The sequence below is a fragment of the Salmo salar genome, chromosome 18 (assembly GCF_965601325.2).
Source record: "Salmo salar chromosome 18, fSalSal1, whole genome shotgun sequence".
NCBI lineage: Eukaryota > Metazoa > Chordata > Actinopteri > Salmoniformes > Salmonidae > Salmo > Salmo salar.
This window is the reverse complement of record NC_138308.1, coordinates 72,049,716-72,068,155: the sequence shown is the minus strand read 5'-3', so window position 1 is coordinate 72,068,155 and position 18,440 is coordinate 72,049,716. Positions and strand designations below refer to the sequence as shown.

Below are 18,440 nucleotides of genomic sequence, written 5' to 3'. Positions count from 1 at the left end.
GAATATTTATAATATTATTTCTGGCGCATAAGTCATTACATCGCATTCAAGGCAAAAAAGTTAGTGATCGAGCAGCAATGGGTAAATTGGTAAAATACTCAGACAGACAGACACATCCACTAACAGACATACAGGCAGGCAGACCTATAAACTCACAGACAGACAAACAGACAGGCAGAGAGGAAGGCAGGAAGACAAACTCTAAACTCAACCCTAAATCTTACCCTAGCTTTGGGAAGGTTTAATCTTCCCAAATTATACATATTTGTAACTGGGGGACCAGTCATGACCCGGGAATATGACATTTGAAGACAATCGACACAAAAGCATTTTTGACCTCCATTGGACACAATGGTCTTGCAGTTATATAAACTCTGAGACTTGTTATGAATTCCTGAATTAATTTTGAAGAGGATATTGATCAATTTGTTTGTAGATTTACTTGAAACTTGAAACGCTGCCTGTCTGTGTGCCTGCCTGCCTAACTGCCTGCCTGCCTACAGGTCTATCTATCTGTCTGCCTGCAGTCTGTTTGTCTGTGTCTGCCTGTCTGTCTGTCAGTTGGCCTTTCTGTGGGAGAGAGGAGGGAGAAAGGAGAGAGAGAGCGGGAGAGAGAGATGAGAGGAGGGGGAGGCAAGGAAAGAAAGGGGGAGAGAGAATGGAGGGGAGGAGGGAGAGGGAATGGAGGGGGAGAGTCAGGCAAGGGGAGAGAGAGGGAGAGGGTGAAGGAGGGATGGGGAGAGAGGAGGAAGGGGGAGAGAGAGAGAGAGAGATGAGAGGAGGGGGAGGGAGAGGGAGAGAAGGACAGGATATTTGCAGGTTCCATCAAGTTAAATGTAAGACTTTTTAAGACCTTTTTAATGCCACTTGAAATACAATTTAATACTTATTTTGAGGTCTGCGTACACCACAAACCTGCTAATATCTCCATATTTTTTTTATGCAATCACCAATAGAAAAAATAAGTAGGCTAATCATCTCCTAATGGCACGAATATAATAGACTAATATATTTGGTGCTAATTCACCAGCTGGGTAAGGGGAAACTCAAAACACAGTAGCTAGATCACGACCTCTAAGTTTAATTTTCACTGGAAGTAGCCATGTTTTAATCTAACAGTAAAGTAATTATGAATGTCCAAATTTATTTTGCTAATACCCAATGAGACCGATGTTCTCGCAGAGGCTGATGCGCTTTCACTCGCTCCGTATCTCAAATCCATTCACTCTAAAAAGAAAAGGTTCCTGAAGTATTTGTTAGGGGTTCTTCAAATTGAAACTGTCAGAGAACCCCTATAAGTTCTTCAAAGAAACCCTTTTAATTAGAGGTCGATCGATTATGATTTTTCAACACCGATACCGATTATTGGCGGACCCAAAAAACCCGCTACCGATTAATCGGCCGATTTTTTTTATTTATTTTTTTTAAAATTTGTATTATTATTATTATTTTTTTTACATTTATTTATTTGTAATAATGACAATTACAACAATACTGAATGAACACTTATTTTAACTTAATATAATACATCAATAAAATCAATTTAGCCTCAAATAAATAATGAAACATGTTCAATTTGATTTAAATAATGCAAAACAAAGTGTTGGAGAAGAAAGTAAAAGTGCAATATGTGCCATGTAAAAAAGCTAACGTTTAAGTTCCTTGCTCAGAACATGAGAACATATGAAAGCTGGTGGTTCCTTTTAACATGAGTCTTCAATATTCCCAGGTAAGATGTTTTAGGTTGTAGTTTATTATAGGACTATTTCTCTCTGTACGATTTGTATTTCATATACATTTGACTATTGGATGTTCTTATAGGCACTTTAGTATTGCCAGTGTAACAGTATAGCTTCCGTCCCTCTCCTCGCTCCTACCTGGGCTCGAACCAGGAACACATCGACAACAGCCACCCTCGAAGCAGCGTTACCCATGTAGAGGAAGGGAAAAAACTACTCCAAGTCTCAGAGCGAGTGACGTTTGAAACGCTATTAGCGCGCACCCGGCTAACTAGCTAGCCATTTCACATCAGTTACACCAGCCTAATCTCAGGAGTAGATAGGCTTGAAGTCATAAACAGCGCAATGCATTGCGAAGGGCTGCTGGCAAAACACACGAAAGTGCTATTTTGAATGAATGCTTACGAGCCTGCTGCTGTCTACCACCGCTCAGTCAGACTGCTCTATCAAATCATAGACTTAATTATAACATAATAACACACAGAAACACGAGCCTTAGGTCATTAATATGGTCCAATCCGGAAACTATCATCTCGAAATCAAAACATTATTCCTGTTACATTGCACAACCTTCAGTGTTATGTCATAATTACGTAAAATTCTGACAAATTACCCAAAGTGTTGCATATACCCTGACTGCGTGCAATGAACGCAAAATGACACAATTTCACCTGGTTAATATTGCCTGCTAACCTGGATTTCATTTAGCTAAATATGCAGGTTTAAAAATATATACTTCTGTGTATTGATTTTAAGAAAGGCATTGATGTTTATGGTTAGGTACAGTCGTGCAACGATTGTGCTTTTTTCGCAAATGCGCTTTTGTTAAATCATCCCCGTTTGGCGAAGTCGGCTGTCTTTGATAGGAAGAAATAGTCTTCACAGTTCGCAACGAGCCAGGCGGCCCAAACTGCTGCATATACCCTGAAATTCATGTTAGCAGGCAATATTAACTAAATATGCAGGTTTAAAAATATATACTTGTGTATTGATTTTAAGAAAGGCATTGATGTTTATGGTTGGAGCAACGTGTACCTAAGCGATTATATGCAACGTGTAACAGTGTAGGTTCCGTCCCTCTCTTCGCCCCAACCCGGGCTCCTTGCACACATCAACAACTGACACCCACCGAAGCATCGTTACCCATCGCGCCACAAAAGCCGCGGCCCTTGCAACACAAGGGGAAACCCTACTTCAAGTCTCAGAGCGAGTGACGTCACTGATTGAAATGCTATTAGCGCGCACCACCGCTAACTAACTAGCCATTTCACATCAGTTACAAACGCAGGACAGGCTAGATAAACTAGTAATATCATTATCAACTATGTGTAGTTAACTAGTGATTATGATTCATTGATTGTTTTTTATAAGATAAGTTTAATGCTAGCTAGCAACTTACCTTAGCTTCTTACTGCATTCGCGTAACCTCGTGGAGTGCAATGTAAAGCAGGTGGTTACAGTGTTGGACTAGTTAACCGTAATGTTGCAAGATTGAATCCCTGAGCTGACAAGGTAAAAATCTGTCTTTCTGCCCCTGAACAAGGCAGTTAACCCACCGTTCCTAGGCCGTCATTGAAAATAAGAATGTGTTCTTAACTGACTTGCCTAGTTAAATAAAGGTAAACATTAAAAAAAAAAAAAAATAATAATAAAAAATAATCGCCCAAATCGGCGTCCAAAAATACCGATTTCCGATTGTTATGAAAACTTGAAATCGGCCCTAATTAATCGGCCATTCCGATTAATCGGTCGACCTCTACTTTTAATGGATCCTCATGATCTTTTGAGGAACCTTTTGGGCTAAATGTTTTAACTACACATAATAACAACAATAACACTATTTTAGTTTTCAATGTTTATTTAGATTTTAGTGGCAAAGCAGAATACAAAAATCCAAACATGAGGTAAACTCCCAGCAGAGCCCCAAGTCTAATGGGTATATCCTCTGGCTGTTGATGTTTTAATGTGTTGATGTTCTCCGTATTCATAGTCAGAACGATTTTGCAGTGCATGATTGAACAGGTTTCCTGTTACATTCATCAGAGGTGTAGGGAGGATGAAGTCTGTGAATCCCAAAAATAGTCATTATACAGATGATTAACAAAACATGCACACAACAGTATTCATACCTTCGTGTTTGTGGTAAATGTAAATGGAAATGGACATACCTTGTCCATAATGTAGAGGCCTATGGGCCTATGGGATATTTATTGAAGAGGGAAGGGAGGAGGATGGTAAATCTGATCTGCATAACATACCAATATCAATTGGCATAACTTTGTATGTCTCCTCGTCTGTATACCTGCAGAAACAAAAACAAAAGTGAGCAGTTCAGTCATCTGCACCCAATACAGATAGCCTTCAACATATTCTTATAGCCTGCAACACATTATTATTACCTCTTTGTTGATTGAAATCCATTGAATTGTATACATTTTCTGTTTTAGAAAGAGTTGCACAAATATGAAAAGATAGATGGTGTCATCAGAAAACAATATCAATTTAGATCATACAAGGGACAAATCTTACCTTAAATTGAAGAGATCTTTAAATGTTTCAGTTAAGTGCCTGCGCCTGCTGTCCTTTCAAATTCAAATCCAAATGTTTCAGTTGGGCAGTTAGGTTCCTGCAAGAACCCCCACCAGCTAAGGAGGTTCCTCGATGAACCCCAGCTCCTATGGGGTTCTTGGAAGGACCTTTTGGGGGCAATTTTCAGTGCCAAGAACCTTAAGGTTCTTCAAAGAACTTTGAGGATCTTAGAAGAACCCTAGTTGAATCCTTAAGTTTTAGAGTGTATCAATATCTGGGTTGTAAAATAGACAGCTGAGAAATAAAAAATATACCTGCACAAAGCTGATTATGAAGATAATGCACTTTACTGTTTGAACAAATCATTTAATAGCTAAATAGTTAACTAGCTAGCTAACGAGTGCACTAACTAGCCAAGCTACAAGCAATGCTTCAAATTGGCTATCTATTTTGTAGCCTATCTTACTTCCTGTGCTCATTCATCTGGCAATGTCCGACTTGCAGTGGCACACGCACATCACACGCACACAGAGTCTTAGGCTTCATGTGGAGTTCTCAGGTATCTTGAAAATGCGCCTCAGTAGGAGTAGGCTATCATTTGATGTTTTTTTTTATTTTATTTGTAATTTTAACAGATTTTGCCACGGTGGCAACAATTAAGCAGCTGCACAACATAGCGGAAACACTGAAGTCATCTCCGGGCACATTTTTTAAGACCATTGAAAACTGAATTTAAAACTTAAGGACACATGGGCACCCTGGAGGGAAAGGAGGGAAAGAGAATGGAAGGCAGAGGAGAGAGAGAGAGAGAGAGAAGGGGGAGAGTGAAGGAGGGAGGGGGGGGGGTGAAGGGGGGAGGGGGAGAGAGAGGAGGGAGGGGAGACAGCCAACATACAGACAAAGGTGGGAGAGAGAGATGAGAGGAGGAGGAGGCAGGGAAAGAAGGAGGGGGAGAGAGAGAACGGACAGTGAGGGAAGGGAGGAGGGAGAGGTGAAGGAGGGAGAGGAGGAAGAGAGGAGGGACAGGGAAGAGGGAGAAAGAGAGAAGGGGAGGGGGAGAGAGGTGAGAGAGATTGAGGGAGAGGAGAATGAGGGGGATAAAGAGGAGGTAGAGAAAGATAGAGAGACAGACATGAGATAAATGAGAAAAACGTCAACCCAGTGACACTCATCTTTTCCCATTGACTGCAATGTACTGAGAAAAACGTCAACCCTGTGAAACTCATATTTTCCTATTGACTGCAATATATTGAGAAAAACATCAACCCTGCAACACTCGCCTTTTCTCATGGACTGCAATGTAACATTTTACATTTTTGCAAAAACGTGCCAGGATGACGTTTTCCTATGACATCATGTCGATGTCAGCTTGGCTGATGAGCTCAACTCAAAACACCCAAAGCGTGGAATAAAAAAAACAAGTGCCTTTGATTCCAGCTTCATCACTGGCATGTTTTTCATGTTTTAGTATTGTAATGACGATTTTTTTTTGTAATATGTAGTGATTATAATAATCAGTTACAATATATATTTCAGGTGACAATAGATGTGTTCGCAAATAAAATGTTCTCCCTCATTTAATAATTACCTTAATTTGACTTCCGTTATCTAGCGTATTGGCATGATAGACAGGCATAAGTTATAATCAATACATCATATGATCATTTGTCAGACGACTTATTTCAATATAGCCTAGTCGTCTTTCACAAAATAGCTTATTGAACTGATATAACAAATACAAAAGTATTGCATACTATAATTCAATGAGGTACCAGTTACCAAGAAAATCATGCACTGTGTTGGGGCGGGGCAGAAATCAGTTAGTTGTAAGTGAACAACACATGGGCACTGACTGAGACAGCTTTCTGATATCGCGGCGCGCTGAGAGGGAGGCAGCAGCCGATGGAGAAGGGTTGTCTGTCGTGATATAACAGTGTGCATGTACAAGGCAAGGTGGCATCTTCGTTTAGTCAATTAACCAGATATATGTTTGGTGATTTTCTCTTTGAAGAAGTCTTATTTGGCATCTAATCCAGGAGATGGCATTTAATCCATTCCTTCACCATTGTGCGCATTTTAATTTTGGCAATGTCAATACTGCCTATTTATCTTGGACCTGATATTTTCTGATGGACTCTATATGCATAAAATGACTACTTCTTGAATCGACCATTCTGGAATAACACTAACCACATAGACGGGATGGGATCTTTTAATTCAAGCGGAGTTGACACGTTCCCAGTTTTCAATTTAAATTCCTCATCAGAAAGTCCATATACTTTGGCTACTATAGCGAGTCTTGCAGCACTTGTAAGTTGTCTTATTTTGTTTACAGTGGTCGGTAACGTTCTGGTTGTAATTGCGGTGTTAACAAGCCGGGCACTGAAAGCACCCCAGAACCTGTTTTTGGTTTCCTTAGCCACAGCAGACATTCTGGTTGCCACTTTGGTGATGCCTTTTTCTCTGGCAAACGAACTTATGGGCTATTGGTATTTCGGGAAAGTTTGGTGTGGAATTTACCTTGCTTTAGATGTCTTATTTTGCACTTCGTCCATTGTCCATCTGTGTGCAATCAGTTTGGACCGTTACTGGTCCGTTACGCAAGCTGTTGAATACAATCTCAAACGGACTCCTAAACGAGTGAAATGTATTATCGTCATTGTATGGCTTATATCTGCGATGATATCTTCTCCTCCGTTAATATCAATAGACAAGAACAATGATAACTCTCAGTACCCAGGATGTGAGCTGAACAATGACACTTGGTACATCCTTTCCTCTAGCATTGCGTCATTCTTTGCTCCTTGCCTAATCATGATATTAGTATATATTAGAATATACCAAGTGGCCAAGACAAGGACCAGGGGCATGTCAGAGAAAAAACATGGTCCTGGTGAAGCTACAATGACTGAGAATGGGTTAAGCAAAGCCACCTCGTGCAAAATCAACGGGGACAAAGAGAACGGGCACTGGCAGTGCCCTTCCACGCCCACCAGCATGAGGACCACCGGGGTCCCAGATGAGGTGGACCTGGAGGAGAGCTCTTCCTCAGAGGGCAAAGGTCACCCCAAACCTCAGGACCTGAACCATAAGAGGGCCAAGAGAGCCAGCCGGAAGAACAGCGCCATCTCCAAACACTCCAGCCGGATCTCCAGAGCCAGTAACAAATCCATGGACCTGTTCGCTTCCAGGAGGAAGAAGAGGAGGAGGAGCTCTGCGTCCAGGAAAAAGGTATCTCAGGCCAGGGAGAAGAGATTCACCTTTGTGCTGGCGGTGGTCATGGGAGTGTTTGTGGTGTGCTGGTTCCCATTCTTCTTCAGCTACTGCCTGCACGGAGTGTGCGGGGACCCCTGTAAGATCCCCGATCCCCTCTTTAAGTTCTTCTTCTGGATCGGTTACTGTAACAGCTCCCTCAACCCTGCCATCTACACTATCTTCAACCAGGATTTCCGACGCGCCTTTCAGAAAATCCTTTGCAAGTCTTGGAAAAAATCCTTCTAGATATGTAATAACAAGAGGGACAAGCCAGGACTAAATATCCCTTGAGGTGACAATATCAATGGCATAACCGTATGAAATCTACCATGGAATATCAATGTGAAAGCAGACTTTTTTTTATTTATTTGGCCCATGGAACAATGCAATGTGCATACTGTACTTACAGTGGACAGACAACATTGTCATGCTGTAACTCAATTGAGTCAGAGCATAATACTGAACTACGTCTTCATATCCCCTTACAGGCAACTCTCGAGTGCTTTTAACCTACTTATTTCTCTTACCGGCCTTCATATTTGCCATCCACGTTTAGTGTGTGCATAGTGGTTCCCAGAACTAGACTTACTGAAGTGTGTCGCAAGGCTTTAACTCAATGTCATGTTAGATATCCAGTACTCCTGAGTCCTTTACAACCAAAGTGACAGCAGGTAGCATTTCCAGGTTGATCATGCTAATGCTAAAAACACAGGGGAGCTAGCCTGGCGCATCTGCAGTTTAATCCAGTACTGTATGTTTTCATGGGTAATGCTTTCCCTAAGGATTACAAGTGGTTGAGGTGTTGAGGGATGACTATACCAGGGCTGTCCAACCCTGTTCCTGGATAACTACCCTCCTGTAGGTTTTTGCTACAAGCCCAGTTGTAACTAACCTGATTCATTTTTATCAACAAGCTAATTATTAGAATCAGGTATGCTACAGTAGATTAGGGTTGAAGCGAAAATCTACAGGATGGTAGCTCTCCAGGTACAGGGTTGGAGAGCCCTGCTCTATACGTTGAAAAAATATGGGCTACGGTTGGACCTTTTTTTCACCTTGGATGCGGACTAATAAATATTTAAGAATAAAACATAAAGTGTTTATTTTAATACACTACCTCCCTTGTGGACTGTTTCTGTGTAATTATTTAGCATATTTTGTATTTTGTTTTGCAAGTGGTGCAGTTTCTTATGCTTAAAGTAGTGGGCTGTCATGCAAAATAAACACTGAAGAAATATTATGTTAGCTCTGTTGTAATGTTGGAGTTCTGGTATATATACAGTGGAGCACTCTGACAATGATGCACATGTGCTTTTGCTTGAGTGATTAAGGGATTTGGAGATAGTCTGCACTGCCAGCATCAATCACTGTCTAAAGTGCTAAGATGTCTGGCAACCCATTTGTCCCTCAGATGGTATACAAACAAGATTTTTACGTTTTAAACATGTCAAAGGAACAGCTCAAGGACAACCATGCATTTACACAGTCATTTTTATTTATAGACAATCATTTGGGCATTGTCAAACTATTTAAAATTCATGTCAAATATAGTTAGGGAATGCTAAAGGGTAAATTGTTAAAATGGCCCTGCAGAAGCTTCCTGGTAAAATATAATCTGTAGCTACTTAGCTGCCTAAATATTTTCTTCAGGGGGAAACAATTCCATTGTGGCAATCCTGATCAAGACTATCTATCAGGTCCGAAATCCCACCAAACCCACTGACTGGCTTGGGGGTGTTCTCACCATGGCTGCGTACCGATTATCCACCCTTCTCTGAAAGTGTGGTCTTGCACACTCCCAGTCATACAGTAGATCTAGTGAGTGCACACTTTGGGAGAAGTGTGGAGAATTGGGATGCTGCCTATGTTTCCCTTTAAATCATAACATTCAGATTAGTATCCTTTCACAAAGGGAATGAAACAAGAAAGTATCCAAGAGTATTGTGACACAGCCTGTTTGTTTTACTAAGTAGCCCCAAGATCCCTGGTAAGTTTATTGGCAACACTTTCTGAAGTTAACTATGAAATTGATCAAAGCTTCAGTGATGGGTTCAACCAAAGGATTTGTCCTCCTGGTAAAGACTGGCCATGTCAATACCAGGGTGTACAGGATGTGACCTTTTAGCACAAAAAGGTTTGATGTCACTTGTGGCTGAGAGGAGATAAGCCAATATTCCCCACTGCCTCTTTCATCAGCGAGGTGAAACTGAATCCCCTAACTCTTGTTGTGGATCTTTACTCCATGTTAAACTGCTTCTGTGTTTGGGGTGCCAATGTAAATGCTCTTTGAAATGGTCTACATCTTTTGTGTTTGTTCCAATTACCATATACTGCTGATATAGTGTAATAGTAAATGTCCACATGTTTAGATGTAGAAGTTTCAAGGGTTGCTTTATTTATTATCAGTATAAAAAAAACAACAGTTACATATATGATGTTGATATACTGTAGGCATTTTAAAGGAATTATGTTAGCCCTTTAACCTCATTTCCTTTGTAGGTTTTCCATTTTGATCAGTCTACCAGTGTGAGTGCAGTGGACACATCACCCCAGTTGACTTCCTGTGTAAAGGATAGGGTTTCCCCACATAACCATGAGGGAAGCTACTAGGCAACATGCCCATCTATGATGCAGAGGACTGTTAAAAGGGAATACAGCCAACAGCATTCACCTAGTTCAGTTCCTGTTTGATCTCTAATGCATTAGAAAACCTGCTTTGTCATTGAATCTCACTCTGTCAAATACAAAAGTGGCATTTAATGTTCCACTGGTGTCAGAGCTCAGAGTAAACAGTTATTCAATCGCTTGCTTTATAAGGTCAGACAGATTTTTATTTCAACGCCACCCTCCAATGTTCCTTTGGCAATTTATTGGCAGTATTTGGGTAGTACTAACATTGTGTCAAATAAAAAGGAGAAAGCACTTAAAACACGGACTGAGACGGTGTGACTTAAATTATTTGTGATTCACCCTGAGTGAATTTGATATTACGAGACTTTGGGACTATACGGTTCTTTGGGACTATACGGTTCTATCTGTGCAAAGCATAGTTCTGAGATATTGAGCATTACAGTTTCACATCCTGGACCTCAGAACCATTTTATAGTGAATTCTTCTTTCATAACCCATTAAGGTCCTAGCCTTAAAGATACCTAAAGGGCAGAGCACCAAAATCCTTTTTTTTAAGGGGGTGCAATTACAAATAGAACAAAGGTTCTATCAGTCACAGAATGTTACAGTTATTTCAATTTCAATATAAAAGTACAGACGTTTAATGATTAGATAAAGAGAATACCCTTACATCTTTCTAATCACACAATCAAATATATAAATTCATGTTCATTTGTTAAAGTAGCAATATGTAACTTTTTGGGCGATCTGACCAAATGCACATAGAAATGTGAGTTATAAATCTATCATTCTAATCCAAAGCAAGTCTAAGAACAGGTAGATCTGATGTATGTGCTCTATTTCTATGCTTCCCGTTCTTAAGTTTTGTTTTTGCGTCTTTTACTTTCGGTTTTGTACACCAGCTTCAAACAGCTGAAACAATAGTTTTGGTTATGGAAAATATATTTCACAGCGGTTTAGATGATACAACGATTCTCTATACTATTTTATTTTTTGTCACATAAACTGAAATTAGGCAAACTATTAGAGTTTTAGCAACTAGGAAATGGTAACTAAAAAGTGTAGCTCTGGATGAGTAAACTGATATATTTGTCTGGTCTCTGACACCCAAAGTTCGTAAACTCCTTGCTAGTTATCAATAAAATGTGTTAAGTTTGTAATTTTTGCGAAATACCCCTTCCATTGAGGTTTTCGTAGTACAAGACAAAAACAGCAACACCTCTAAGGCACCTGTATTTATTTGTTTTTACCATTAACAGCTTACGTTATGGCCATTATTCTGAAAAAGTGTTGAAAAAAAATCTACGTAATTTAAAAAGAGGACCAGAACCTATGATATGAATAATCAAGGATTTGAGACTATAAGGTTCTCCCTGCAAAATGCATAGTTTTGAGATAATACGTCCCAGATCTAAGAACTGTTTTGTGATGTCTTCCTCTTTCATGACTCAATAAGTATATGACCTTAAATACAATTATTTTTTATTCACAACCCAGCATTGTGTGATTGGATTGCAGATAGAACATTATAGTTCCAAGTTAAAAGGTGTTTGCGCAGATGGAACTTTCAGATTGTAAAAATACATTTACTTTAAAAACAAATCAGACACATTTCACATGTAAAGGACCACCTAAAGAGCAAAGAGATCTGTGTATAACTCATTTTTGACCAAAATGTCAGATAGAACCGTATAGTCCCAAGGTCACATTTACTCTGCTCAAACAATTGAAATGTATCACTGAAAGTTTTTTTTTTATAGCTGTATACAGTGCCTTACAAAAGTATTCATCCCCCTTGGCGTTTTTCCTATTTTGTTGCATTACAACCTGTAATTTAAATAGATTTTTATCTGGATTTCATTGCAATGGACATACACAAAATAGTCCAAATCGGTGAAGTGAAATGAAAAAATTACTTGTTTCAAAACATTAAAAAAAATTACAAACGGAAAAGTGGTGCATGCATATGTGTTCACCCCTTTGCTATGAAGCCCCTAAGTAAGATCTGGTGCAACCAATTACCTTCAGAAGACACATAATTAGTTAAATAAAGTCCACCTGTGTGCAATTTATTTGTCACATGATCTGTCTCATGATCTCAGTATATATATACCTCAAAGGCCCCAGAGTCTGCAACACCACTAAGCAAGGGGCACCACCAAGCAAGCGGCACCATGAAGACCAAGGAGCTCTCCAAACAGGTCAGGGACAAAGCTGTGGAGAAGTACAGATCAGGGTTGGGTTATAAAAAAAATATCAGAAACTTTGAACATCCCACGAAGCACCATTAAATCCATTATTAAAATGTTTTAAGAATATGGCACCACAACAAACCTGCCAAGAGAGGGCCGCCCACCAAAACCCATGGACCAGGCAAGGAGGGCATTAATCAGAGAGGCAACAAAGAGACCAAAGATAATCCTGAAGGAGCTGCAAAACTCCACAGCGACGATTGGAGTATCTGTCCATAGGACCACTTTAAGTCGTACACTCCACAGAGCTGGGCTTTACAGAAGAGTGTCCAGAAAAAAGCCATTGCTTAAAGAAAAAAATAAGCAAACACGTTTGGTGTTCGCCAAAAGGCATGTGGGAGACTCCCCAAACATATGGAAGAAGGTACTCTGGTCAGATGAGACTAAAATTGAGCTTTTTTGCCATCAAAGAAAATTCTATATCTGGCGCAAACCCAACACCTCTCCTCACCCCGAGAACACCACCCCCACAGTGAAGCATGGTGGTGGCAGCATCATGCTGTGGGGATGTGGGAAACTGGTCAGAATTTAAGGAATGATGGATGGCGCTAAATACAGGGAAATTCTTGAGGGGAAACCTGTTTCAGTCTTCCAGAGATTTCAGACTGGGACGGAGGTTCACCTTCCAGCAGGACAATGGCCCTCAGCATACTGCTAAAGTTACATTTGAGTGGTTTAAGGGGACACATTTAAATGTCTTGGAAGGGCCAAGTCAAAGCCCAGACCTCAATCCAATTGAGAATCTGTGGTATGACTTAAAATTGCTGTACATCAGCGGAACCCATCCAACTTTTATTTATTATTTTTTATTTCACGTTTATTTAGCCAAGTAGGCCTGTTGAGAACAAGTTCTCATTTACAACTGCGACCTGGCCAAGATAAAGCAAAGCACTGCGACAGAAACAACAACACAGAGTTACACATAAACAAACGTACAGTCAATAACACAAAATAACAGAAATATTGAAAAATCTATGTATAGTGTGTGCAAATGAAGAGTAGGGAGGTAGGCAATAAATAGGCCCTAGAGGCGAAAATAATTAAAATTTAGCATCAATACTGGAGTGATAGATGTGCAGATGATGATGTGCAAGTAGAGATAGTGCGCTGCAAAAGAGCAAGAGGGTAAGTAATAATATGGGGATGAGGTAGTCGGGTGTGCTATTTACAGATTGGCTGTGTACAGGTACAGTGATCGGTAAGCTGATCTGACAGCTGATGCTTAAAGTTAGAGAGGGAGATATAAGATATTTTTGCATTTCGTTCCAGTCATTGGCACCAGAGAACTGGAAGGAAAGGCGGCCAAAGGAAGTGTTGGCTTTGGGGATGACCAGTGCAATATACCTGCTGGAGCGCGTGCTACGGGTGGGTGTTACTATGGTGACCAGTGAGCTGAGATAAGGCGGGGCTTTACCTATCAAAGACTTATAGATGACCTGGAGCCAGTGGGTTTGGCGACGGATATGTAGTGAGGGCCAGCCAACGAGAGCATACAGGTCGCAGTGGCGGGTAGTATATGGGGCTTTGGTGATAAAACGGATGGCACTGTGATAGACTACATCCAGTTTGCTGAGTAGAGTGGCTGTTGGAGGCTATTTTGTAAATGACATCGCCGAAGTCAAGGATCGGTAGGATAGTCAGTTTTACGAGGGTATGTTTGGCAGCATGAGTGAAGGAGGCTTTGTTGCGAAATAGGAAGCCGATTCTAGATTTAATTTTCGATTGGAGATGCTTAATGTGAGTCTGAAAGGAGAGTTTACAGTCTAACCAGACACCTAGGTATTTGTAGTTGTCCACATATTCTAGGTCAGAACCGTCCAAGTAGTGATGTTAGTCGGGCGGGAGGGTGCGGGCAGCAATCGGTTGAAGAGTATGGACTTAGTTTTACTAGCATTTAAAAGCAGTTGGAGGCCACGGAAGGAGTGTTGTATGGTGATGAAGCTCGTTTTGAGGTTTGTTAGCACAGTGTCCAAAGAAGGGCCAGATGTATACAGAATGGGGTCGTCTGCGTAGAGGTGGATCAGAGAATCACCAGCAGCAAGAGCGACATCATTGATATACACAGAGAAAAGAGTCAGCCCGAGAATTGAACCCTGTGGCACCCCCATAGAGACTGCCAGAGGTCTGGACAACAGGCCCTCCAATTTGACACACTGAACTCTATCTGAGAAGTAGTTGGTGAACCGGGCGAGGCAGTCATTTGAGAAGCCAAGGCTATTGAGTCTGCCGATAAGAATCCTGTGATTGACAGAGTCGAAAGCCTTGGCCAGGTCGATGAAGACAGCTGCACACTACTGTCTTTTATCGATGGCGGTTGTGATATCGTTTAGGACCTTGAGCGGGCTGAGGTGCACCCATTACCAGCTGGGAAACCAGATAGCATAGTGGAGAAGGTATGGTGGGATTCGAAATGGTCGGTAATCTGATTATTAACTTGGCTTTCGAAGATTTTATAAAGGCAGGGCAGGATGGATATAAACTCAGCAAATAAAGAAATGTCCTCTCACTGTCAACTGCGTTTATTTCCAGCAAACTTAACGTGTAAATATTTGTATGAACATAAGATTAAACAACTGAGACATAAACTGAACAAGTTCCACAGACATGTGACTAACAGAAATGGAATAATGTGTCCCTGAACAAAGGGGGGGGGGGGGGGGGGGGGGGGGGGGTTCAAAATCAAAAGTAACAGTCAGTATCTGGTGTGGCCACCAGCTGCATTAAGTACTGCAGTGCATCTCCTCCTCATGGACTGCACCAGATTTGCCAGTTCTTGCTGTGAGATGTTACCCCACTCTTCCACCAAGGCACCTGCAAATTCCCAGACATTTTTTGGGGGAATGGCCCTAGCCCTCACCCTCCGATCCAACAGATTCCAGACGTGCTCAATGGGATTGAGATCCGGGCTCTTCGCTGGCCATGGCAGAACACTGACATTCCTGTCTTGCAGAAAATCACACACAGAACGAGCAGTATGGCTGGTGGCATTGTCATGCTGGAGGGTCATGTCAGGATGAGCCTGCAGGAAGAGTACAACATGAGGGAGGAGGATGTCTTCCCTGTAATGCACAGTGTTGAGATTGCCTGCAATGACAACAAGCTCAGTCCGATGATGCAGTGACACACCGCCCCAGACCATGACGGACCCTCCACCTCCAAATCGATCCCACTCCAGAGTACAGGCCTCTGTGTAACGCTCATTCCTTCGACGATAAATGCACATCCGACCATCACCCCTGGTGAGACAAAACCGCTACTCGTCAGTGAAGAGCACTTTTTGCCAGTCCTGTCTGGTCCAGCGACGGTGGGTTTGTGCCCATAGGCAATGTTGTTGCCGGTGATGTCTGGTGAGGACCTGCCTTACAACAGGCCTACAAGCCCTCAGTCCAGCCTCTCTCAGCCTATTGCGGACAGTCTGAGCACTGATGGAGGGATTGTGCGTTCCTGGTGTAACTCGGGCAGTTGTTGTTGCCATCCTGTACCTGTTCCGCAGGTGTGAGGTTCGGATGTACTGATCCTGTGCAGGTGTTGTTACACGTGGTCTGCCACTGCGAGGACGATCAACTGTCCGTCCTATCTCCCTGTAGCGCTGTGTTAGGCGTCTCACAGTACAGACATTGCAATTTATTGCCTTGGCCACATCTGCAGTCCTCATGCCTCATTGCAGCATGCCTAAGGCATGTTCACGCAGATGAGCAGGGGACCCTGGGCATCTTTCAGAGTCAGTAGAAAGGCCTCTTTAATTTGTTTGAACCAAGTATTGAGTTTATTTGTTATAATTAATTGGTAATGTACAAGTCAATAGGTTGGTTTACTTTTAAGTTTAAGTTTTGACCAATAAGGTCGCTTGTTAAGCTGTGGCCAATGGGAGTTGACCTGGTTAACGGGAGGCCTGGGAAAAAAGAGAAAAAGAGAGACGTTGAGAAAAGGATGGACATTACATTATGACCGTTGGTGAAGAAAAATTATAAAAGACGATAAAAATAGAACAAATCCCATACCTACCGAGTTTTGAAGGGAAATACCGATTTTATTTTATAAGAGAGTTATTATCATTTTGTGAAGAAAGTCTTAGTAAAGACTGAAGCTACCGTCTCATCGTGGAGGTATTTGACAGCCTTGAGGTTAGCCTAGCATCGTGCGACACCGAGAGAGAATTGCTTGGGGAAGATTAACTAGTTCATGTTTCCATGGGATATCTGTTGCTGCTAAGGAGTACTGTAATCTATAATCATTCTATCTGAAGTTAATACCCTAGTTGTCATCACCCTAGATAGTTTACAATAGGGATTCTTATTGGAGATGTCCTTCTCACCTAACATCCCATGCAGTTGAGATATTCTAAGGTAATATCGTGAGAGTCAAGTTCGAGCCTGGTGAGAGGGTTACACTAAGTTTTCATAACTGTGACCTTAATTGCCTACCGTCTGTAAGCTGTTAGTGTCTTAACGACTGTTCCACCGGTGCATGTTCATTAATTGTTTATGGTTCATTGAACAAGCATGGGAAACAGTGTTTAAACCCTTTACAATGAAGGTCTGTGAAGTTATTTGGATTTTTACAAATTATCTTTGAAAGACAGGGTCCTGAAAAGGGGACGATTATTTTTTTGCTGAGTTTAGGTCTATAACAGTTTGGGTCTAGAGTGTCTCCCCCTTTGAAGAGGGGGATGACCACGGCAGATTTCCAATCTTTGGGGATCTCAGAAGATACGAACGACTTGAAGGAGCTGGAGCAGTTTTGCCTTGAAGAATGGGCAAAAATCGCAGTCGCTAGATGTGCCAAGCTTATAGAGACATACTCCAAGAGACTTGCAGCTGTAATTGCTGCAAATGTTGGCTCTAAAGTATTGACTTTGGGGGGGGGGTGAATAGTTATGCATGTTCAAGTTTTCAGTTTTTTTGTCTTATTTCTTGTTTGTTTCACAATAAAAAAATATTTTGCATCTTCAAAGTGGTAGGTATGTTGTGTAAATCAAATGATATAAACCCCGCAAAAATTTTCGATTTTAATTCCAGGTTGTAAGGCAACAAAATAGGAAAAATGCCAAGGGGGGTGAATACTTTCGCAAGCCACTGTAGCACTGATTATTCTATGAAAACACAGTGCATATTCCTTTCTGTTCCATGTAAATCTACATTTGTTGAAATAAATTGAAAAAAGTGAGATAGGAACCTCTGTGATGGTATGATACAGATATGACATGGTTCCTCAAAAGGGTGCGATAAGAAGGAATGCAATTCAGGCCGATTTTACTAATGAGTATGCTCTTACCAAAGAAAAGCCTCAGAGAAGACCTTGAAAGCAAACCTCTATGGAGAGAAAAGCTTATATCGGTGAATATTTTCTGATTGTTTGTTGCATTCAATCTGTGAATCTAACAGGTTTGAGAAGTTAGATGTCTGCTGCCACAGATTACAGGTTAAACAATAGCTTAGGATGGCTGTCTCACCTTTCTTGTTTGTTTTCCTGAAAACGTTGTAGTGTTATATACAAGAGCAGTGTAACAGTGTAGTCAGTCTTTGCTGTATCTTTATATTTATTTTCCCTGTGTCTGTAATGGCTAACAGTCTGGAAAATCCTGCTGGTGAAAATGGAAAATGGAATGAATGGACTCCCAGCTAGCACATTTGGGGTGGCAGGTAGCTTAGTGGTTAGAGCATTGGGCCATTAACCGAAAGGTTGTTAGATCGAATCCCTGAGCTGTCAAGGTAAAAATCTGTCGTTCTGCCCCTGAGCAAGGCAGTTAACCCACTGTTCCTAGGCCGTCATTGTAAATAAGAATTTGTTCTTAACTGACTTGCCTGGTTAAATTAGTGCTTGGTGAGAACTGGGTTATTTTGCATACAACTTTCCCACACAATTCTGGGAATGGTGCAGGATACCCAGCTAGCGCCTAACATATGTTTCTTAGGTGGGAATTTCAGTACTTCAGCATAATTTTTTCTGCAGGTTTTCTTATGGTTCTATTTAACCCATGTTCTCAAAACGTTCAGATAACATTAAAAAACAACGTTCTGCTGTGGAAATTTCA

The 18,440-nt window shown here is 41.2% G+C and overlaps 1 pseudogene; it reads left to right on the top strand.

Moving 5' to 3' along the window:
• Positions 1-6,116: 6,116 nt before the first annotated feature.
• Positions 6,117-9,885, top strand: LOC106577568 (alpha-2 adrenergic receptor pseudogene; annotated as a pseudogene).
• Positions 9,886-18,440: the final 8,555 nt, after the last annotated feature.